At 36.5% G+C, this 24,000-nt stretch overlaps 2 pseudogenes; one reads left to right on the forward strand and one right to left on the reverse strand.

The window, feature by feature from the left end:
* Nucleotides 1–20,529, reverse strand: part of LOC129045339 (ubiquitin carboxyl-terminal hydrolase 46-like) — a 234,503-nt pseudogene extending 213,974 nt beyond the window's left edge.
* Nucleotides 835–1,158, forward strand: LOC123834612 (large ribosomal subunit protein eL33-like; annotated as a pseudogene).
* Nucleotides 20,530–24,000: the final 3,471 nt, after the last annotated feature.

A 24,000-nucleotide genomic window follows, 5' to 3' on the forward strand; every position in this document is an offset into this window, starting at 1 on the left:
GGCTCTTCTATTATTAAAAAAAATGCATTATCAAATCTGTATTTGCTGTTTTTTCCTGCTCATCCAAGTTTTTTATTAAATTGTAAGATTTTAAAATATATTTTCAATTAGTTGTTTATCTATTTGCTTTTGAGGTACCTGTTACCAATATGATTAAACATGAAAACATATTATTCTACAAACAAAATAGATATATGTATTTATATGTATGTATATATGTGTGCAAATTCTAAAATAAATATATACTAAATATAGTAGTTATAATAATCACAATGAATAGAGATATTCTTCTACCTACATAACTACCTTAGAGCAATGTTCAGTGGAGTCTTGTAGAAATGAGAAATAAGACATAACTCCTTTCATTATTAAATTTATAACTCCTCATCACTGTTTTAGTAAATCATTTTATTCTGCCGAGTCTTGTAATATGAATATGGTAGAGAACTTTGAATATAATAAAAATAAGCTAGCTAACTGAAGGGAAAACAAAAAGTTGAAATATTTCAGAAAACATACACTGTTAATTAAGGCATGATTCTAAATAAATGTTTTCAGTGATAATTCATTGTTTACATTATTAAATATATTAAAAATATATGACCACTTTAAATTCCCCCAAAGATTAAAGTTTTTCTCCATTTTAGGCTTTGTACCTACATCGATTTTACTTACTTTATAGGAAAATCAAAATCTATTCCAAGTTTTGTTTTTTATTTACCTTTTAGATATATGTCATCACTAAATAAATATATTTCAAAGAAATACAGAAAATGGCTCTTTTTCTTTCCTCCATCTTGGAGCCTGTCAAGGCCTGCTGGGAACAGGACAAATATGTTAGAAGGCTGTGGCATTTTTGCTGGCTACAAGCAGGGCCTCTGGAACCAGAGAGAGCACATAGCTCTTCTTAAAATCGAAGGTGATTATGCTTGAGATGAAACTGAATTCTATCTAGGCAAGAGATATGCTTATGTACACAAAGCAAAGAACAGCACAGTGACTCCTGGTGGCAAACCAAACAAAACCAGAGTAATCTGAGGAACAGTAACTCATGCTCATGGAAACAGTGACATGGTTCTTACCAAATTCCGAAGCAACCTTCCTGCTAAAGCCATTGGCCACAGGATCCATGTGATACTGTACTCATCAAGGATTTAAACTTACTGAAAAGTAAATAAATAAATGCGTACATTAAAAAAGAAATACAGAAAATGAATGAGGAACTGAATTATAATGAGTAAAGAATATAATAAATATAAAATATCAGTAAGAGACATTTGCACAGTGCTAAAGTTTTCTTAAACACACACACACACACAACCAAATGATAATCCAATGTCCTTCTTTATATGACTACTAGGCAAATATCTCCCTCACATCAAGGAAGAAAGTCAATTTTATTTCATAGTGCTTCTAGCAAGAGCTGAAAAGTGAATTAGATAATCTACATCTGCCCTCTTAGATGGCCCCTTCTCTCCATTCCATCAACTTGACTACTCCCATATTTGCCATCAGATGAACACATCTCTCATGACCATCCATGATATTCAGTGTAGAGATTAAAAGATATTTTCCATTAGAGAACATCCCTTGCACATCAGTATCTATCTGTTCCACGTGTATCTCTTCCTTATAGAGTGATAGGCAGGCAAGATAGAGGAAGATTCAAGTATTTTTAGTTCCAAATCTTGCCTCAGGCTTTCAACATTCTGGAAAGAACAGGACAGAATGGCTAAATCCCACCTCCAACATGCTCCAATCTCTAATTGTATCACAGGCAAATAAATGTCTTCTCTTAATTGACATTAGTTATGTGAAAATTACTTCAAAGATTTGAAAACTGTTGTTGCAATTTTTGAGTCTTCACTGGCAAAGTAAAATAAGTCATTCATTCAACTAGTGCATAGCAGGTATTCTCTACGTTCTAGGTATGTAACAGAACATACAAGATCCCTGCTCTTAGCCAGCTTTATTCTCACGAGGTTAGTGGACAGAGAATATAAGAAAACAAATAAACAAGATAATTGTAGTATCCTTAGCCTCCATTTACCCATTTTATTCACCCAGTCATGAAATATTTACTGAGAGTTTATGATGTGCTAAGCACTGCTCCCTTAGTCGTGAATAAAAACAAAAAATCCAGTCCTCATGTACTTACATTCTAATGGCACAGATAATAAGCTAAAGAAGCAGGTAAAACATGTACTATGTTAAATGCTCATTTGTACCATAGAGAGAAAATAACCAAGGACAGTGCATAAGGAAGGCCAGAACAATGTAGGTAAGGGTGTCAGGTTTCAGTTTAAATTTGGGTAGTCAAGAAATCACTTTCTGTGAGTGTGTTAGGTGAGCAGAATTCTGAAGAAGGTGAATGAAGAAGCAAGGCTTAAGAATCATCTTGGCGGGGGGAGCCTGGGTGGCTCAGTCATTAAGCGTCTGCTTTCAGCTCAGGTCATGGTCCCAGGGTCCTGGGATCGAGCCCCACATCCAGCCCCGCATCGGGCTCCCTGCTCCATGGGAAGCCTGCTTCTCCCTCTCCCACTCCCCCTGCTTGTGTTCCCTCTCTCACTGTGTCTCTCTCTGTCAAATAAATAAATAAAATCTTTAAAAAAAAAAAAAAAAAAAAGAATCACCTTGGGTCAAAGCATTATGGATCCTTGGTTTGTTCCAAGAATAGTAAGAAAGCCAGCTTGACTACCCAGAGCAATCAAGAAAAATCATAGTAAGGAAAGAGGAGAGAGAGAGAAATACATGGGTTGGAGAGAGTAAACTGATGGTTTAGAACACTGTAGACCATTCAAGGGATTTTGACTTTTAATCTGTGAAGAGGAAAACCAACGAAGCATTTTGAATGGATATATTTCACATAATCTGACATGTTTTAATAGCAGAGAGGCAAGAAAGACAAATTAGGATGCTATAACAATTAACTGGATGAGAAATGAGCACGAGACATTGCTGGCATTTCATAACACTGTAGCAGTGAGGGTGGTAAAGAGTTGTTGGATTTGGAAGGTAGTCAGTGGGATTTACTGGTTACTGGATTTGGGGAGAGAAAAAGAGGAATCAAGAATAACCTTAAGAGGGCGCCTGGGTGGCTCAGTTGGTTAAGCGACTGCCTTCGGCTCAGGTCATGATCCTGGAGTCCCTGGATTGAGTCCCGCATCAGGCTCCCTGCTCGGCAGGGAGCCTGCTTCTCCCTCTGACCCTCCCCCCTCTCATGTGCTGTCTGTCTCTCTCATTCTCTCTGTCTCAAATAAATAAATAAAATCTTTAAAAAAAAAAAAAGAAAGAAAGAATAACCTTAAGATTAGTGGCCTGAGCTCCAGAAAGAATGGAATTGCCATTAATGGAGATGAAGAATCAGGGGAAGAATTGGTTTTGGAGAAAAGATAGAGCTCTGTTATGGGTGTATGGTTTTAAGGTGCTAAATAAACATCTAGGACATCTAAGTATGGAGATGAGTACAGAAATTTGGAGCTCAGGAGAGAGCTCCAAGTTGGAGGCACACATCTGGAAATTATATTTAAAATTATGACAATATATAAGGAAAGTATGACAGTCACACTGAACTACACCTCAGGGTATGGCTAAAGAGAGTATCCTCAGACATTTGCACTGTACCTAATACAAGTTAAGCCTTTAATATATGTTAGTTATTATTATTTAGGATTCTGCTTTATGCACAACTACTTTTCATCCATAATTATCATAACATCTAATAACTACCAGAAACCAGTGTCAAATCTAATTAAAATGTGCTACTACCTTGTAATTGAGGTAATACGTCACAGATTATACAAGGTTCAAAAACAGGTGGAAATAAAAATGCATTCCTAGAACAGCATGAAGATGAAACACTATACATAGACAGGGGTTTCATGGATATTTATCTCTAAAGCATCTCCTCCTGATAAAAATTAAGTAGATATGCATGCCAAATTGACACCCCCTCCAAAAAATAGGTTTATATTGCTTTGTTCTGTGGTCATACAGACTCAAACTCAAAAGCAAGTTGACTGGCATGTGAAAGACATGAAAAATTTGACTTGACCATATTCTAAAAGGGGGTTAATATAAAGACTATCAGAAAATAGATAAAATGTGTTGGGGGAGTGTTCCGTTACCTTTCCTTTGCTTCTATTTCTCACTTGAGGACTTCCATTTAATTAGCAGACTCAAAACAGACTCAAGCATTTTCCAGTTATCTGAAAATACAACTATTTGCAAGATTGCTTTGAAAACATAACCTTATTGAGCTATAATACAAAAATAAGAGAAGATACTAAAGAGTAATAATAATAAGTGTTTTCACAATCACATTACATTCATCTTTAAGAATGGGCTTTATGAGTAGCAAGAGATTAAGAGTGCTTTTAGTTCCATTCCCAAGAAAACACTAATAGAATCTGTGGTAACATTTGCTGGCCTTTGCCTATTTTTCCTTTATGTTTCAACCAAATTTGGCAAAGCAGGTTTTCACACTCAAAACTTTTAAGTCCATTATCAGTTGTGGTTTTCTTATTTTTCTCACATGAATCACTGTTAAACTGTAGAGCAAAATGAAAATTAATATTTCTTGATCAATCATTATGTTTCCATACAAGTTCCAACATGTAAAGCATAAACACTGAAGTGAGCAGTCATGAACGAACCCTTATGGGCCACTGTTCTATCAGCATCCTTACACTTAGGTTTGTCAGTTAACAAACATAACTAAGAGTATTAAACGTTAAGAAACATGTTACACAGCACCTACACCTTCACAGACAGAAAAGCTGCATCTATTATGTCACCTAGTGGATAAATTGAAAACAGCAAGACTACTCCCTGTGTAATTGGGGGCAGGAAAGTCAGATCTTATTTTTTGAGTTTACAGTACCTGACTAGAAAGTCTGTAAAAGCAACTACATGGTGGATAGAGTTGTTTTTCATCTTTGGAGAAAGAGGTCATTATTCAAACACAAATTTATCTTCAGTACTGAGATTGAGAAAAAGTAAGAATCAGGTGACTAGACTTAAGCAGGTTTTTATGTTTTTCATAAAAGCCAATCCAAGTCCTGTCCAAAGAGAAATGGCACACTTACTAATAGAAAATACAATGCAAGCTACTTCTAATTTTATTTCTATATGAGTTGACCTAATGAGAAGATCTTTTTTCTAAACTAAAATTTTTAGGGTGATTTAACTTCATTTATTTTGAATCTGTGAAACGTTAACATGAATATCATTTTTTTTACTTTCAACAAGAGTTATTATTTCCCTAAGGAATCAGGAAGTAAAGCCAGATCCTAATACAGCAAAATCATGTACAGACATGTGTTTTAGGGTTTCAAAAACCAGCCTGTAAGGCAATTTGTAGATTATTCAAAAATCCAATTACTCTCAGGAACAAATGTGACTGAAATACTTTGCCATAGAGAAAAGAAGGTGGCTAATCAATGTCAAACGTACATTTAATTGATAGTCACAATTTTAAACCCCAAGGCTTAACTACTGGTTAAGGATTTATATTTGTATTGAGCACATTTTAATAGCACTTGACTCTCCAAATTCTGAACCCTATGCTTTCCTAACAGAAAATATATGTGACCCAGATTTGAAGCTTACAACTTGCACAGCACAATCCTCAGAACTGACAGATACATCATGCAATTTTATTTTCTTTTTTAAATAAAAAAAGATTAGCTGTTATAGGGTAATTTGACTTACTGGAGAAGCCACCAGAAAATTAAAGGAAGAAAACTCCCATATTCCTACAGTGCCAACAGAAAAAAAGATGCACATATTCTATGTGCACATATTCAAATTGATTAATTTGTATGAATTTTTCTCTTCACCTAACTGATGAATAGTTATGCAACTGAAAAGCAGACATGAAATCTGTCAACAATTTTAACATGATTAGTTAAGGAGAACTGCTGCTAGTTCCTCTTACACCGATCTGAAGCATTAATATAGTTAGCTTGGGCAAGCTTGTCAACCAGGTCATCTGCCTTAGGCATGAATCTGGCATACAGCATTTTTGATAATCCTTTACTCGATTTCAACTGTCAAGCAACTCTAATGCTATTTTTCTTAGGTGTCAGTGTAATTGCCCCTGACTGAGAAGTGACTTAGTGTCTTGGTGTTCCACACATCTATAGCTTCTTGCCCGAGGGACTTGTCCCAGGCTTCACTCATGTAATGTTCCATTAGCTATGGTTAACCAGGAGTAGACTTAAAGAGCCTGAATATATTTTCTTAAAATGGGAAAAACAAAAGAACTGAATTTCAATTAGTCATAAAGGTTTATCAGGTGGGTGGGTATGGGTGTGAGATTTTGTACTTGTGTACATGGGTGAGCACCTTTTGTTTCTTCCTCCAATCACTATGGATAAAAATAGGCAAATGATAGTGATAGATCGATACTTCAATATTATCATGAGCTCCAGATCCCCAGTAGGCTAATAACAAGACTTCTGTTTTTCAATACCAAATAAAGTCTAACAGACACTGCTATAAACATGAATCAAAAATTAATGCTAAGGCAATACTCTGGAAACACTGTAATATTACATTTACAAAGATCTTAATCATTTTTATAATAATAATGAATAGAAAATAATTATATAGGACCTGTTAAATATTTAAAATATGAGAAAGGTCTAAACTCATTTAAGTAGGAAAATGTTCACGAAATATTATTGAGTGAATAAGCAAATTACAAAAGCTCTGTAATATGATTTTGTTCAGAGGGGGAAGGGTAAATATTCATAAGTGGGTATGCAAACATAGGAAACTATCTCAAGGATATACTCCAAAATATTAGTGGTTGTTATTCTTTGATAAAAGGATTTTAGGTAACTTTTGTTCTTTCTTTATTACTTGTTATTTTGACAAAATTGTGGTATATCCATATAATAAAAAACTACTAACAGTAAAAAGGAAGTAATAATACATGAAACAGCATGAACTAATCTCAAAATAATTATGCTGATCAGTGCACCAGCCAGCCTGATTTGCCAAACTACAGAGCAGTAACCAAAGGTATACCTACATGATATCTAGGTATCTGAGTCATCCAGGAAGTTTAGTGAAGGTGAAAACTATTCCGTTTCTTCCCTAATCGCAAAGTTTTTCTCAGGAGAATAGAATGTTATGTATTGCTGAGCTAGACTGGGAGAATCTGGAACAAAATTAACTCATCCTTTTTAGTCAAAATGAGTACTGCTATTAGCTGAGAACTTCCTCAATCCCTTCAAAAATTATGTATATTATGTTTCAAGACCCAGTATGATACTGGCAGAAAAAACCAGCAAGTTGAATCAATAAACTAGTGTTCTACTTACTATTCTACTACTAAAACAATTTATTTTCTGTAAGATCATACACTATAATTACTGACATAAATACACTTGAGTGTTGACTTAGCCTTGGTACATGTGAAATTAAAACATTGTTGTACTGTTGATTTTATGGTTTTGATAATTGGACTATGGCATGTAAGCTGTTAACAGAAAGGAAAGCTATGTGAATTCTATTTTACAACTTTTCTAGGAGTCTAAAATTATTTAAAATAATATTTTTTTACATAATAATAATACTGAATGAAAAAAGCCAGGGAAAAAAACAAGAGTTATGCAACATAATTCTATTCATGTGAACCTTCTAGAAAAGTAAAATCTACAGCAACAGAAAGGTAAGTGGTTGCTCTGAGCTGGGTGGGAGCAGAGCCTGCAAAGAGGCATAAAGTAACTTTTTAGATATGATACAAGTACTCTAAAATTAGATTGTCATAATCTTTCCATGACTGTATATATTACTAAAACTCATCAAACTGTACACTTAGAATTGGTGTGCTTTATGAAATATGTATTATATTCAGTAAAGATTTATTATATTTGAATAATAAAGTTCATTGTAGAATGGCCATAAAAGAGAAAGAGGAAGAAAAAAAATACCTTGATGATACCAAAATATCCAAAAGCAGAAGTTGAAAGTCATGGTTCATTCATGCAACTGGACACTGTACAGCTATGAAAGAGAGAAAAAGAACATGTGCATGTGCTGATATGGAAATATTCTGAAGATGCATTAAGTAACAAAACAGAAAACTATGTATATAATAAGGTATACTTTAAAGGGAGGCAAAATGCTATAATCTGTATCTTTTTCCATGAATATTGTAGAGAAGGAAAAAGTTCTATCTTCTTAGATTCTGTTGCTGGGCCTGAAAATTAAACTGACATAAGACAAATAGGAGAAAACATAGGCAACTTATTTAATATTTTTATGTGCACATGAGAGTCTTCAAAAGGAAAATGAAGACCTGAAAGGAGCATTAGACCCAAAAAAGCTAATATGCCTTGGAAAAAAAGAATAAATCACAAGAATGTGACAAGACATAGTGGCTTTGTCCAGGGGCAGTAAATTGTGGGACAGTGACAAGGAAATATATGGGGGAAACCAATGGAATTCAAGGATTATTTCAATAGGTTTTTTTGAACAAATCCATTTTGGTATCGACTCTCAATCTCTGGTGGTAAGAATGTTCTGTTCCTGGTACAAAGGAGGCACCCTTTTCATGGGAAATTTCATGACCCACTTTTAGGTAGAAAGGGAGAGGTTAGAGAGCCCTTCCTTCATCTGCTGTTTCTCAGGTGCCTTCACCTGAAAATAATCAATATGACAAGGGGCATATTGTGGGGTGGGTATGTTCTGAACCTTTAGTATAAAAGTATCTGAAAAGCACACAAAAAAATTAGCAGTAGAACTGGGGTGCCTAGGTGGCTCAGTCAGTTAAGCATTCGACTCTTGGTTTCAGCTCAGGTCATGATCTCAGGGTCATGGGATCAAGCCCTGAGTGGGGCATGGAGCCAGCTTGGGATTCTCTCTTTCCCTCTGCCCCTCCCTTCTCACATTCTCTCTTTCTAAAATAATAAATAAACAGATCTTTTTTTAAAAAAAATTAGCAGTAGGACTAGGAATGGAGAATTTATTTCTTCCAATTTATTTATTTATTTATTTATTTATTTATTTTTAAAGATTTTATTTATTTGACAGTGAGAGAGAGTGAGAGCGGGAACACAAGCCGGGGGAGTGGGAGAGGGAGAAGCAGGCTTCCCGCGGAGCAGGGAGCCCGATGCGGGCTCGATCCCAGGACCCTGGGATCATGACCTGAGCCGAAGGCAGACGCTTAACGACTGAGCCACCCAGGCGCCCCTATTTCTTCCAATTTAAACTCATATTTAATTTTAATCACATACATATACAGCAAAAAAAAAAAAAAAAAAAAAAAAACCAGCAAAACAAAACAAAACAAAAAAACTATTATTCTCCAGTACTTAACTTTCCCCCTCTTCCTGCTCTTTTGCCCAGTTCTATTAAGGTTTAAAGGAAGCTGGTTAGGGACCATTTCCCCAGCCTCTCTTGCAACGAAGTAGGGTCTGTGACTAAGTTTTTGCAATGAAAAGAGCAGAAATCAGGCATACAATTTCCTGGGCATTTCCTTATAACAAAATTGCTTGTTTTGTGTCCTGATCTTTTTCCTTTCCAACAGGCTGTGGGATGGACTCTACCAAGTTTTGGCCATGCAGATGAGGATAACACCTAGGTGACAGTATATTATGAAGCTGAACTGAGTACAATGGAGCCCATCTATCTGCTTTTTATCTGTTCTTTGAACTGTTCCCTGAGAAATAAATTCCTGTCTTACGTAAGTTCTTGCATTTTGAAATATTTTCACAGTAGCCTGGCCTATCCCCTAACAAAGATAGCATATATTCTGTTTTAAATATAGTTTAAATTTTAAAATTCAAGATCAAGGAAACAAGGTAATCAAAGTGTCAGTCCTATTACTTATTTGACCAATATGAATATTTCAATAGTATTTGCAACTTCCATTTTAGAATGGCATAGTAACTTAGCAGTTGATTTTCCTAACTCCTATATTTTTATGCCCAAAAAATATGACCCATTGTTATGTCCAAAGAAAAAGGCTAGTTCTTTTCATTTCATTTCAGAGATTTTTTTGATATTCACTTTTCTTCATTTTCCTAAACAACCCTCTCACAGGACTATATACTTCATTTTGACAGCTATGATATTGTCACTTGTTTACTTCTCATCAGATAATGGACTTGGGTATCTGATTAGCTTTACTCTATTCTTGAAAGAAAAATGACATCCCCAGGCTAACATATCTTACTGATAGCTGTCAGTAAAATAACCTTTGGCACCTTCCCAATACTGTTCTAACAATTTCCACAAAACATACTGTAAATGAGACTAGCTGGATTCAAAGCAGCATTCATAAGTTGAAAAAAAGTTCCCAGTAATTACAGTCTACAAATCTGTAAGATTTTTAATTTGCAGGAAACTTACATGGTTTGTGAATTAACTTACTAATCAGGCAATACACAGTTCTCACACCTAGTGTCACTTTCAAAATTATTAGTATTGTGCCATTTACTCTCATGCAATTCCTCCAGAGACGAAATATATATTTTTTTTAAAAGATTTTATTTATTTATTCATGAGAGACAGAGAGAAGAGAGGCAGAGGGAGAAGCAGGCTCCCAAGGAGCAGGGAGCCCGATGCGGGACTCGATCCCAGGACCCTGGGATCATGACCTGAGCCGAAGGCAGACACTTAACCATCTGAGCCACCCAGGCACCTGAGATGAAATATTTTCTATCTGAAACTCCTTTGTACAGTGATTTCAGAGCTTTCAACATCAACATTTAGAAACAGAGAATTGGCTGTTTCTAAAACTCAATATTCTGTAACTAGATAGACCCTTGCTACTATTAATCTTATAATCATGTGTTTATTCATAGAAGGTCTTACATCTAAAAGTAAATTTTCCCTGAGAGCATTTACATGAACCACTTATACCCTTATTTTATCATCAATTTTACCATTAACTTACATAACCATGAGACCTTTTTCCACTTATTTAAATAAAAAGAAAAAAAAAAGGGAAAGAAAAAAGTAAGAAACTTTACATCAGTGAGTCTGGTATGGGGAGTTGAGTCCCTTCATGTTTGAATGATCCCACTCAGTCTCTGCAACTCATTTAGGTTTTTTGAGGTTATTGGTATTGAGTTTATCTGGGAACTCTCATCAGTAATTAAAAAAATTTTTGTCAAAGAAAGATGCTCCCAAGAAAGGCAAAGCCCTGTACGCCTTATGTAATGATGAAAAACAGATGAAGGCTATTGACCAACCTAAGTTTAAGCTTAAATGACGCCCAGAACCAAGGTAATGGCCAACAGAGATGGAAGGGAAGGCGCATATGTGAGAACTGCTGAGAAATAAAATCCATAGAGATAGACAACTTACTGAATTAGGTAATGAGACAAGGAAGAAGTGAAGGAGGCTATAAGGCCTTAAGTCTGGCAAACTCAGATGATGGGGGAAATGTTAAATCACATTTGATGAATGAAAGTAAAAGCCAGGGGCACCTGGGTGGTTCAGTCGGTTAAGTGACTCTTAATTTCAACTCCAGTCATGATCTCAGGGTTTTGAGATCGAGCCCCTGCATTGAGTTCCGAGCTCAGCAAGAGTCTGCTTGAGATTCTCTCTCTCCCTCTGCCCCTACCCCCAACTTGTGTGTATGCACTCTCTCTAAATAAATAAATAGATAGATGGATAGATAGATAGATAGATAAAATCTTTAAAAAAAAAAAAGTAAAAGCCATATTGATCTAAGTTCAAAGTAAAATGGACTGGCACAGCAGGACTGATGCACAAGTTCAATAAACCTGAAAATACTGTCAATCATAATAGATACTCAAACTCTTAGGTTTGATTTGCTGGTAGTCATTCTTGGAGAAGGCATTTCAAAAACATTGACTTTGATGTATGCTTTTTTTCTCTGTTATAATTAATTGTTACAGAAAAGGGGGGGAATAGGCATTAAACATAATCATAAAACCTATTTCCAACAACAGATTTAAGAAAATTGCAATTCAACAAATATTTACTTGAACATTTAATGCTGGAATTTTCCTCAAAGGGAAATTATAATTATTCAAGAACTCTAATACAGTTAAGTCAATTATTATAAGAAAAGTAACAACACTGAACCGCTACTTTCCAGTAAAGTTTAGATCACTTTTATTTAGAGAGATACAGAAAAAACAATTGGAGCAGAAAGCATTTGTAAGAAAAATTATGCCACTGCCTCTCCTCATTGAATTGTTTATTACTGATTTGTGAAGATATAAGTACAGAGATTTAAAGGGTTTAGAAACTTTTACAGCCATTTGAAAATGTGTTTTGAATATAATAACAAATTAAGGCTTGTATTTGATAAGCCTTTTATAGTTATATCATATGCCCAGTAACTCCTTTACATTGCCATTTTGGAATGTGACCGAATAGGAACTTTCAAAAAAACTGGTCCTTTACCACAGAGAGGATAAGAAGCACTGTGTTAAAAGACATAACATTTTGGGCGCCTGGGTAGCTCAGTTGGTTAAGCGACTGCCTTCGGCTCAGGTCATGATCCTGGAGTCCCGGGATCAAGTCCCACATCAGGCTCCCTGCTCAGCAGGGAGTCTGCTTCTCCCTCTGACCCTCCTCCCTCTCATGCTCTCTGTCTCTCATTCTCTCTCTCGCAAATAAATAAAATCTTAAAAAAAAAAAATTAAAAAAAAAAAAGACATAACATTTCTACACAAACATGGAAGGCAGTCCAAGGTTTTTGCAAAGCAAAGCACTGCACCTGTTCTAGGATCAGGAAGTAGTCTATAGTCTAAGTTTCATTGAAGTATAGTGTTTATAAAGGTTTAAACATAGAGAGGTTATAAATTAACTTTAGGTTATAACCCTAAAAAGTCTTGAATGCTGGGTGCCTGGATGGCTCAGTCGGTTAAGCATCTGACTCTTGATGTCGGCTCAGGTCTTGACCTCAGGGTTGTGAGGTCAAGCCCTGCATTGCACTCCAAGCTGGGCATGGAAAAAAAAAGTATTGAATGCTACAGTTTAAAGAGAATTTTCCTGAACTTAACGCAAGAAAACTTTAACATAACGAATGAAACCATCACATAGATAACAGGCTAGTTCTGGTTGTTTCTTCTAGACATACAATTCTAACTAGTATCTTTCCTTTGAGTCCCCTCACTTTCTCATCACATATCTATACAAGATCAGAAGAAATGACCAAATAGTAATGTTATATTATATTCTGGTATATTTCCTTACATAGCCACTGATTTGAGAGAAGGTATTACCTTCAAACCCAAATTTCATCAAACATCTCAAAAAATGAGATTCTGAATAGTTCCCATCAGGTATTAGAATGCAAGTTCAAGTCATCCCATTAATTTCTCATATCAGAACATAACACGACAGAAAAGACAGAAAAAATGGGCTAAAAATTTTGTCCTGGGAGGTTTCATTCTGGCTTATTATGAGCACTATCTTTGATAAATCAGGGTTGGGGTGAAGGGAGAACTACCAAGAGAAAAGGAGAAAAGCCTTCAGGGGAAGCCAGATTCCCAAGTACTTATGAAATAAACTGAAGCATTCAACATAAATCTCAAATAAATACTTTGGTATGATATGAACTTCAAAAATGTGATCTAGGACATTAGTAGCTGAACTCAGGCCTTTCCTTGGCTCTTAGTCAAAAATACCTATTGGAGGTTATGTAAGTTATAATATAGCAGACATATGCTAAAGAACCAAGTCAATGATCTTCTAAATTCATTTGTTTTTCTTTTGTTCTAACTATTACAATATTCAAAATAGTGAAGTTGCATCAAAGGAAACAAATAGAAGACTTGATTAGCAGCAATCATGGAGTTTCCTGTCTAAGCTACTCCTTACATCCTGAAGGACAAAAGGAAAAAACAATCTGATCCTGTATCTTGGCTACCCACTGGTTTTAATCTCCATTTCCAAATCTATGCCTTCAATCTAAAATGACTTTAAAAGACATTCAACACAGACATTATTTTGATCCTGTACAAAAACAAACAAACAACAATAGAAAATCAAGCTTCCATTTATTGAATGCTCATTTGATTAAGTATTAAGATCAGACTGATGCTAAACATAAGACAACTGCAATATGTCATTTTTCTATTAAAGGCAGCTTGATAGCTTTGTTCCGTGAATGGGCATGTAGCATTTTCAAGTCACCCTCCAGAGTTATTTGTTGTTCATTTTCTCCCACGGAGTAGAGTGGTAACAGTTCCTTTGGGAGAACACTTTTAAAACCATAGTTCTCCTCAGTATTAATTAAAAAAAAAAATCCCCTGAATTGATGCTAATGATGAATGTATTTTTTAAAATTAATATCAAAACTCACACAGAAATATGAAACGAATGTGCCAAATATTTTATTAAGTCATTAATTAATAAGAATACCATAAGATGTTACAAGTAGTTCAAGGAAGAATTCAAATAACTCACACATACATAGGCAATCAAGAATGCTGCAATAAATTTACAAATAGATCTAAATCTGATAAATATGCACAGAGCAATTATCAGTTGCATTTTACTGGACCAAACTCATTTTCATTTCTATGGACAAGAATTATTTACATTATTAACAAAGAGGATGAATGGAGCGGGCCCAGACAAAATCGGATAACCAGGAGAGGTGCGGTACCCAGGACACTCAGTAATTTTTGTATTTTGTCCATTTCAATGTTCTTGGCAAAGTTTCCCTACAATCGTATCAACTAAAACCTTCTATTTTTGTATGGTGTATTTTACCGGTTTTGTTATTATTAGTTTCCCAATTCATCCTAAAGTAAAAAGAAGAGAAAGATAGTCAAGCACCCTTAAAAGTGGGGTTTCAAAGCAACTCCTCTTCAAAAAATGTAACTGCCAGGCATTTGAGAAAGGGATGCATGAGGTCACTGTATTCTCTTTGCCTAACAGGGTAGCACTCGCAAGTAGCCATGTATTGTTTGTACAGGGTCCTTCCAATTCTTCACACAGAAAACTCATCTGTTTTTAATCCACTACCATTTATTGGCACAGAAAAGATTTTGTTTGTTTCAGGAAATCTGCTTGACAACCTACGGTGTAGAAAAAAAATACCGTGGACACTTTGTTATACCACAGCAGCAGACTGTAGGGTAAGCATAAAGCTGCTCAAATTAGTAACTGGGAGTGTCAGCAAACAGTGGGATGTTTAACCAGCAAATGGCTTCTGTGGGGGAGGCCCCTCCTTACGATGGCTACTCCACCTTCCACTGTCAATTTAAAGCCCTAACTGAACACAGCTGCGGGTTGACTCGTGCCCTTGGAACAGGAGCTAGTAGTTTCCAGAAAGGCCCTATTAGGCAGGCATCAGTGCTTCCTGGAAACTTGAAAGGGCTATCACAAGCCTGAGGGGCTTTCTAGTTTACTCCTCTGAGCCATGTTGGTTGATTAAGTTTGAGGGTCTGGTGTGAAGTGCTTGGGGGGAGTCCACATTGTGAGACTGGCAACACAATACGTCTTTTGCTGATTAACTTCCCCAGGGCTCTCAACTCAAAACCTTGCTCTTGTACATACGCATTGCACTTAAAATTTTACAAAAGCCAGAACCCCTGAGGTCTCATTGGCTTCTACTGAAATTTGTCTCTGCTGCCAAAAATGTATCTTCTTCAACAGAGGCCTATATCCTCTCCACTATCTCCCCTTCAGAAAACTGTCCAGCTGTGGATCGCACCTCAAGTGCTCTCCTTGTGATAGCCAAGATAAATCGGACTCTGTGCATACGACCGTTCTGATTCAAGTAATTACATACTTGGCTTAATAGTGGGTGCCAGCCACAAATGTGGTAATTTCTTCTTCCTGCAGCCTCACACAAAGAGGCAATTTGTTCCATGCCCCCAGCAACAGGTGAATGGCACAAAACATGAGCAATGCGTGCACAGAGAAAAAGGCGCATTATATGGATAAAATGGGTGACAGAGAAATGATCCATGTGCACAATTACTAAATTTGCATTAATCATTTTGGGATGGATGCTCTCATTGTATGAGTCTTGGGAAACTTGGCAGAGTAAAGCTGTTGCCTAGAGGACAAAAATAGCTTTATTCCTGCCGTCATAAGCCTGAGCACTGGGGGATTCAATTCCCTTGCCAACTTTTTGAAACTCCAGCCCAAGGCACTACAGTGTCACTTAAAGCCCTCCACTTCTTAATCAAATTCCCAGTTTTTCTTTCTCCAATACTTGGGTTTTATTTGCTCTCAAACAATAGTATCAAATAAGCTTGGCTTTCTCTTGGCAATTATATGCCATTCCTATACTGGTGTGAGACAAATTAAAGATATCCCACAGGTAAAGAAGGTGAAATATAGCTATTAGTATATTTTTTTAAAAAAAGAAGATTATAGGTTTCTTACAAACCATTCATTCTAGTTCATCAACTGGCAGGAAGAAATGGTCACTCACTTGAGTGTCACCTAAACCAATGGTTAAGCCACGGGTGAACATGAAAGAAAATCTATGGCACGAAGGTTGTACGAAGAAAACTATACATCTCCAGCTGTGCTACAACTGCAGATAAACCTTGAAAGGCTTGGAAGAAAACAAATTAAACCTAACAGATGGGGAATCAGGGAGCCAATCAGTATTCATATATTCACATGAATGGAGGTTATATGGTTAACTTTTTGTTCTATTGATTATACCTACATCCTACATCTTCATTTACCTGGGGAGCAGTTCCTTCCATGCCCACAAACTCAGACTGTCACTCTTGAACAGCTTCTTCTCCATCATTCCCACGAACTTGAAAAGCCTCCTCATGCCTCATCATGACTACCCCCACACCTACCCCTTTAAGATTTCTCTAGTCTCTACCTCCTCTATCTGCCTGTACCATCTTGGTGCATGATCACTGCTGTAAATCCTTTCCCTGGATCCTGTTATTGTTCTGGAGGCAAGCCCCGTAAGCAGGTATTTTAAACTAATCTTTCTGTTCCTGAGGCCACCCTCACTTGCAAAATGGACTTTGGTTTTCCTTTGTTCTGTCTGCAGATGATATCTGGAGTAAGTCAAGGGGATGTGGAGTACACCTACAACATCTGTTATAAATTCCAACTCCAGTGTATTCGGTCTATATCATTCCCATCTTTCAAAGCTGTTGGGTTTTTTTTTCTCCACAAAACTAGCCTAGACAAGCGACATGCCCTGATGGCAAGAGATAGAGAGTGGGGAAATGCTAATATTTCACAGGAGATCTTGGACGGCTAGCCATCTGTGGTAGGCAGAATAATGATGCCAAGTCGACCTACTTGTCAAAGCTGATGTCCACAGATAAGCCCAGCTGAGATCAGCAGAGCAGTCTACCCGACCAGAGAAGGACATGGATGACACAGCCCAGTCAAAACCAGAAGAACCACCTATCTAAGCCTCACCTAAATTGCCAAACTATAAAATCATGATCTAACTGAATGCTTATTGTTTCACGTCACTCAATATCGGGGTGACTTATTGTACATCAATAGCTAAACCACACTTGGTACCTCCACCATCTGACTTCACAGGAAGAGTCTGCAATCCCGGGTACTTGCATGCCTAGGTTCTTGCATGCATGGACTGGATCACAAGCAAGCTCTATGACTTCTGCGAAGTCATTCCGTTCTGAAGCATTCCACGTGTAAAATCAGAAGCTGCTATCTTGCAGTACACAATACCACATTTAGCTTTATGACTCTATCAAGGATAAAAAGAAAGATTTTAAAATATCCCTTCTGTGAAAAAGAAGCAAACAGAGAATATGACCGATATGTGCTCCCCAGATTACCATTTTTATTTGACTGGGAGAGTAAACTGTAGCAACTCTGAAAGCCACGCTAGGCCCTGAGTTTAATATTTACATTTATTTCACATCTCCTCTTAGTACATCAGTTCAGTAACAATAAAAATAAACGGTAAACAATATAAAGAAAGGAGTGCTCAAATTATCAAGCATTAAGCCCCTATTATGAGACCCTTATCAAAAAATAACACATTGCTCTCTATTTCTATATAACTTAGTAACTTTACTTTTATATTGAAAGCAAAATTCAAAGAGCAGCTCTATGCTTTTTGAAACAGAGCTCATCACCGCAGCAAAATGGAGTATTTGCTTTATTGTAAGAATTGTGGGGGGGGTCATCAATTTACCCCGTCAGTTCCAAACCTACTCTTCTGGCCTCTGTGGTGGTGAAGCGGGACTCGATGACATTTCCGGGCCGGCGTGTGCAACGTCAGGCTTTGCCAATAGAGGGTGCCAGAGGGACCCTGCAAGACCAGAACAGAAGCAGCCGCCAGAGTCTCTCCAGATTGAGGAGGCTCTTCTAAGCAGAACAAATTAGGGGTCCTCAGAAAAAGAAAGATGAGACCTAGCTTTCATGACACACAAGAAGTCATTTTAGGCCCCCCAGCTATTTCTGTGATCCATGCCCCACTGGCCCCACTGGCCCTGGAACACAACTTGCAGAATTTCCTATGAGGTGCTGGAATTACAAAGGAATGTAAAAACCTCAGTACTAAGGATTCTCAGGAAACAAATGGAAGGCAAAAACCTAGCAGGCCAGGAGATAGCCTAACCCTATCAGACACAGTAAATCAGGGGTAAAACTCCCAGTGCTTTTTCAAAAGGAAAGATGGACCTAACACACATTCTGTGGCTGTTTTTTGCAGGAGTCAAATCCCAGTGAACACTCAAACACCAAGCTAACTGGAGCCAGAAAACTGATGATCCTGACCCTTGCTGGTCTTTGGGACTTCAGTCAAGTAGGACGCAGACTTTGTCTATTAAAGATGACTTTTGCTCCAATTTTATACTGAACTCTCCTTTGCCAAGCCCCTCCATGAAGATGCATTCACCCTCAGCTTAAAACCTCCCCAGTTTTGTTGTTTGGAAGGTCACGGCTTTGGAAATTATTCCCCATGATTTCCTTATTTGCTTCTAATAAAGATTATTTTGTGTGACAACTGCACCTGGTGTAGTCTCTCCCTCTATCTCACCAAGGAGCGAACTCACGTTCGTCTGGTTACACTCACTCTTATGTGGCAGCTCCCAGGAGACAGGCATATAGGTGGCCCAGTGGCAGTCATCCTCTGGAAGGTTCCTCAGCCACAGTGGACTGCTTCTAGGGGCCGGCTCCGTCCTCCAACACTGCAGCGAGCTTCTCTGCCCCCAGCTGGCTGCTCTGTGTGGAGGAACTCCAGCTCTCAGCATTTGTGTTAACTATGGAACATTATAAACAACACGTGCTATGGTGTCATGTTCAATAGCACTCAACTATCACCACATGTAAAAGCCGTCATAGCAAAAATGCATAAAAATTAACACTTCATGTATTATTTCTAAAGTTTCAGAAATAAGATTTCCTGCTTTTCGAAGTGGGAAGTGTAGCTGTGCTATCAAGAATAAGCAAATTAAGAGTTATATTCAGGCTGACTTTCTTTTCCTGAAGAAGGTAAGTTCTCTGGTTATAGTCAAAAGAAAGTCAGTAGTCTTATTCTTCAGTATGTAAAATATCAGCCATGGTATTAGAAAGGAATCAGTGTAAATAGTATCACTAGTGTCAACACATATACAGTCTTACAAATATTGCAAAATTTTGCTAAGGAGGAATAAATTCCCTTTAGAAACTTACTATGAACATGGGCTGGAAGAAGTTAATCATTATGTGGCATATAGTTTGTCCTAGGTCAGGTCGCCCAGAAGCAGAGTTTAAGAAGAAGATTCTTTTGCTAGTGATATATTAAGGAAATAATCCCAGGAGAGATCACTAAGGAAAGTGTGGGGAGAGAGGATATAAGACAGAGAAAGGGACGAAGTTAATGAGGGGTACATTTGCAGACAATACCCCAGAAGAGTACCTTCAGCCTGCTACTGCAGAACTCTTGGAGTACTGCATTTCGGAACTGTCCCAGCCTGAGGCAAGGGCAGTGGGTGGTCACACTCTACCAAAATCAGTCATTGGCTAAGGGCCTACTGAAGACAGTCCCCTTTCCCCTGCCAGGCATTTCAGGCTCCATGGGGTTAAACGTGGACCCAAGGGCATCTGAGCATCTGAGTGAAACAAAAGCGTTTGCTGCTTAACAAAAGAAAATAATCTTTCTGACCTTAGTGTTTTTATTTCAGATGATTCTAAGAACTCTCCTGAACAAGTTATAATAGAAAAAAGACCTAGAATCGAACAATTTATCAAAAGATCATGCATGGTGTCAAAATAGTAATGCCCAGGGATAGATTTAGTAATCCCATGGTACTCTACAAGTCAAGATCCCTGTCTTACAAAATAAATAGCAATGTTCTAAGGAAATACAAGGAATCATATAAAACTCAAAGATTACATTCTGTTTAAGCATAGTCACTGGAGACTGAGAGCCTCTTTTCTTCTTAACAATGTCACCGTATGTATTTATTTGAGACTCAGGGCTGAATCCAAATATTTAGGTATGCTTTCCAATTTGGGTTCAAAATATTTCTCTTTGGTTCTATGCAGCCTAAATCTGAATCATATCCATCCTCTGATGATGTATAAATACTGATTAAAAAGTGAAGGATAAACTGCTGAGCCAGAGAACACAAACAATGCAGAGAACATGGGTTTTTAAAGGCTGCAACTAAAAAAAAAAAAAAAAAAAAAAAAAAAATTGGCAACTGATAAAATTATTATCTAAAAATCTGAATTCCACTCTCATGAGGAAAATACAAGGACAAGCAAGATGGCTTCAGCATAGCTTAACTGACTAAGCAGGGATGTTTAAGGATTACAGAGCACCAGTGTCTGTATTTATGTCAGGTAATGAAACATCACTCATATACAGAAAGTGTATATACCTGAAAATAAATCTCACTTTATAATGACATTCTAAGAGGGTAAGATACACAAGGAATGCCAGCAATGATGTGTTAGGAGTATCAAACTGTTTTGTTTCTGGCAGATTTTTCCCTACTTATGGTAAGTATGGATCAATCTTTGGCAAAGAATGAAATATACAAATCAGATTCCACTCCTTTTCAAAAGAATTAAGAATATAGCAAGATTAATCAGATAAGCGAGAATAATCATGAAAACACTTTCTCAAGTTCACAAATTTAAAATTAAAGAAACATCAATGTCCTAGGAAACAAGAAGGGAGGTTGGAGTAAGAAAAGATAAGAACAGCAAAAAGAAATCTTAGTTATAGTAAAATTAGACATCCATTCTTCCCCACCACACACACACCCTCTCTCGCTCTCTCTTTCTCTTTCTCCTTCTCCCTCTCCCTTTCCTAATGAGGAATGAATCACATACTCTAATCTTTAGCATACAGTTCAATGATTGACTTTTTACACACATACACATGTATAGATATTTTATGGCACCTAAACTCCCAGTTAAATCCCCCAGAGTAGCAATTATTCTAATCCTTATCACAATACATAAATTTTGTCTACTTTTCAACTACTTATAAGTAGATTCATACAGTATGTATTTTTTTAATCTGGCTTTATTAGAACTCATTATATATTTGAGATCATTTATGTTGTTGCATTATATAAGCTTTATTTATGGTAATGGAATGAATCTAAAACTAGACTACACAGTTGGATTTCTGTTCCTTCGTTTTGTTCCTTCAAGTCCTCACTTGACTGTGTCCAGCAAAGGTGCAAATTTCCATTTTAACCTCAATATACAGTAAACTTTCTGTAATGAGCTGGGCTACCTAGAGTTCAAAGAGAAACTTACAAGCATCTAAGAAATTCTTACAGAACTTTAAAATTCAAATTTGAGTGACTTTGGAATAAAATTTTAATAATTATTCTATTTAAATGTATATGTACTGTTCAAGAGTAACATTATATATTAATACACTTTACTCTTATGTTCAGCCTTTTGAAAATCTAGATAACTATTAAATACAAAAACACAACATACAAATACATGCACTTTACTAAATATAGGAACAAAAGTAATCCCCTCAGATAAAAGGCTGATATGATCCAATAAAACAGAATATCAGTATATAATAAAGATGATTATGCTGGTAATGATGATGGTCTGATGATTATTAAAAGTTATGATATTAATAAAAATATCTAAATCTATTGAACGCTAAACATATACCAGTATTTTACATGTTGCATCATTTATATCTCCTAAAAACCTTACAGGTTATGTGTGATTATTATATCTTTTTTTGTGAAAGAAAATTCAGGCACAAAGAGTTCAAGTAAGATGTTCAAAGTCACACAATTAATTTTGAAACCAGAATTTGAACTAAGCGAGAATGACTTCATGCCCATACTCTTAACTATAGGCTGTATTACCTATATATACCATGTTACATTACCACTAACTCTGTTACTACCTTGTATCTGTTATCTTTAGCCAAAAAATAAATAAATAACAACACTAGCCAAAGGCATCTCCTGTTTGATGACTTCTCATAGGAAAGCGAAAAACAACTAAAGATCACTCAACACATACAAGCATGTGTGTACGTACACGTGCATGTGTATGTGAGGTGTTATAACAATAACCTGACCCTCATCTACTGGGTTTATAAAATCAAACATTGAACTCCACTTACGGATTTAACAGCCTAACCTTCATCTTTTCTAAGCTTGGGAAAAATAATTTTTTTTTCTGTTTCCCTTCCAGGGGTGAGAGGTGGCCTTTTTACTAATCGCCAAGAGTGCTTATGAATTAATTCAAACCTAGCAAAACCTTTCACTTGAAAGAATAGAGGTGGTTATGTTATGGGACCTCTATTAAAGAAACAGAGGCTTTGAAGGGACTGCCCTGTCTCCACATGTTATTTATTCTTAGGAAGAGAACATCAAAACTGTTCCAATTCTTTTCAGAAAAAGTGCTTCTTTTATGTGTTTTATTTTGAGAACCAATCTGCCCAAATAACTTTAATCTTCTCAATCATTCTTAAAAACTTCTTAAAATGTAAATTCTAAAATACTCTATTTGGCAAAAAGAGGGAGGGGCTGCAGGTTGGTGGGCTATCAAAGGAACCTCCAAATAGGGCAACCAGGGAGACAAATAAGAAATATTGCATAATTCAGACTTTATTGATCTAAATTTTGTATCTCATCAGTTTATAAACTTCCACTGAAAAATAAATGTAGGGGTGTCTCAGTGGCTCAGTTGGTTGAGCGTCCAGCTCTTGGTTTCAGCTCAGATCATGATCTCAGGGTTGTGAGATAGAGCCCTGCATCAGGCTCCTTGCTCAGCAGGGAGGCAGCTTGAGATTCTGTCTCTCCCTCTCCCTCTGCCCCTCCCCCCCAACTCGCACCTTCTCTCTCTCTCTCTCAAATAAATAAACACATCTTTGAAAATTATTTAAAAAATAAATGTGTATAAAGAACTGAAATAAGATTTTTTAAAAATACAATTAATTGAAATTCATACTTAGGAAAATTTCCCAGATTCTAGGGTAGTTCCCTTTCAGTGGGAATTATTTATTTTATTCCCTCTGAATGACACAAAAATCTCTACATGCCTAGTTTTAAACTGTGAGAAAAACATGAATACTTCTGTTTGATGCTAACCATAACAAAAAGATAAGTACTTTCCATTTTCAACATCAGATGTTTCCTTATAGTTATGTCAAGTGTTTTGAGCAGTAAATCTTTACTCCTTCTGAAACTGAAAAGTACCACCATCTCCTGGGTATTCACAAAAATTGCATAAATGATTACAGTGTTAGTTGTAACTCCCCATACAGTCAATACAAACTTGGTGATTCTTCTGCTGGGAATACTCATCCCAGAGAGCAAAGAGGCAAAATTCAAACTCTTTATTGAGACTTTTCCAACTTTTTCAGCCAGCCCTGAAGTAAAATGAAATGATTCCACAAGTTTCAACTAAACAAACACTTCTAAGCAAATCAGAGTATAAAAGGATCATTTCTAATCCTAAGACATTTTCAGGTCATGTAAAAATTGTTTGTCAAATATAATTGTTCTCTGTCCCTTTTTAAACAGCATGATGTTTGGCTTTGAAACGTATTTGACTATAGTAAAATGACAGTACACAGCAGTTTATATGTAGATTATAAAA

Source organism: Mirounga angustirostris, unplaced genomic scaffold, assembly GCF_029215605.1.
Source record: "Mirounga angustirostris isolate CCGP_5_RB_7025 unplaced genomic scaffold, mMirAng1.0.hap1 SCAF_1, whole genome shotgun sequence".
Lineage (NCBI taxonomy): Eukaryota > Metazoa > Chordata > Mammalia > Carnivora > Phocidae > Mirounga > Mirounga angustirostris.